The following is a 1,602-nucleotide window of genomic DNA, read 5'->3' on the forward strand; positions in this document are numbered from 1 at the left end:
GTGCATACAAGAAACACATGTAACACAAAAAGAAATTCATAGACTAAAAGTTAAAGGATGGAAAACAATACTCCATTTAACAAGAACCCAGAAAAAAAGCAGGGGTAGCTATTCTATTTGCAGACAAAGTAGATGTCAAGCCAAGACTGGTCAGAAGTCACAGAGTTCATTACATACTTGTTAAGAGAACAATCCAAGAAGAAAAGATAACAATCATAAATATATATGCACCAAATATCAGCACACCCAGCTATATAAGACAAACACTAATGAATATGAAAAATCAGATAAGCACTAATACAATTATAAGGAGAGAACTCAATGTCCCATTGTCACAAATAGACCAAAAATAGACCAAAAATCAACAAAGAAATATCAGAGCTGAACCAAACCTTTGAAAAAAATGGGCTTAGTAGATGTCTACAGAGTGTTCCATCCAAAAACAGCAGAATAAACATTCTTCTCAGCAGTGCATGGATCTTTCTCCAAAATAAACCACATATTAGTTCATAGATCATCATTAAGTAAATGCAAAAGGAATTCAAATTATTCCATGCATTCTATGAGGTCATACTACAATGAAATTGAAAATCAATGGCAAAAGAAATCATAAAAACTGCATAAACATGTAGAAATTAAATAACACCCTCCTAAACAATCTGTGGGTCACAGATGAAATTAAAGAAAAAATTAGACAGTTTCCACAATTAAATGATAAGGCCAATACCATATACCAGAACTTATGGGATACAATGAAAGCAGACCAGACCTATAAGAGAATTTTATAGCAGTGAATTCACACATCAAAAAAAAAAACAGAGAAAGCCCAGATAGATAACCTTTATTTGCCACCTGTGTTTCTGCATCTGAGAAATGTGTATTCATCTCAGATGCCCATTTTTGGATTGGTCTTTAAATCCGAGGGATCTGATTTTTTTCAGGTCTTTATATGTTCCAGATATAAGTCCTTTGTCTGAAGGACAACTGGCTAAAATGTTTTCCACTCTGTAGATTATCTTTTCACTCTGTTGGTGATTTCTTTTGCTGTGCAAAACACTTTTAATAGGATGAGAGCCCAGTTATACATTCTTTGTATTATTTCCTGTGTGATGGGGAGTTTGTCCATATTCCCCTTCTGGGTATCTTCGCAGAAGAATTAAAAACATCATATCACAGTGATTTTGTACACCCATGTTTATAGCAGCACGGTTTGTAATGGCTAAATCTTGGAAACAACACAAATGCCCACCAATCAATGAATAGATTTAAAAAATATGTGATTTTTTATGCAATGGAGTATTACTCTGCCATAAAGAAGGATAAACTTAAGACATTTCTAGGTAAATGGATGCAACTCTAAACCATACTCTTAAGTGAAATAAATCGGACTGACTCATATGTGTAAACATCACATTTTCTCCCTGGTATGAGAAACTGAAAGAGCAAATAAGGACCAAAATGTACAATAGATATTGTGGAATTGGAAGAAATTGTTCAAAGGAAAGAGGAACTAGAATAGGGGAAAATGAAAAGGAAGGAAAGGAAAAGGAAAAAAATATAAGGTATGTATACTACTAGTTTCTCTTAGTTCATTGAAAAGAA

This window comes from Chinchilla lanigera, unplaced genomic scaffold, assembly GCF_000276665.1.
Source record: "Chinchilla lanigera isolate Chin_1 unplaced genomic scaffold, ChiLan1.0 scaffold00085, whole genome shotgun sequence".
Classification (NCBI taxonomy): Eukaryota; Metazoa; Chordata; class Mammalia; order Rodentia; family Chinchillidae; genus Chinchilla; species Chinchilla lanigera.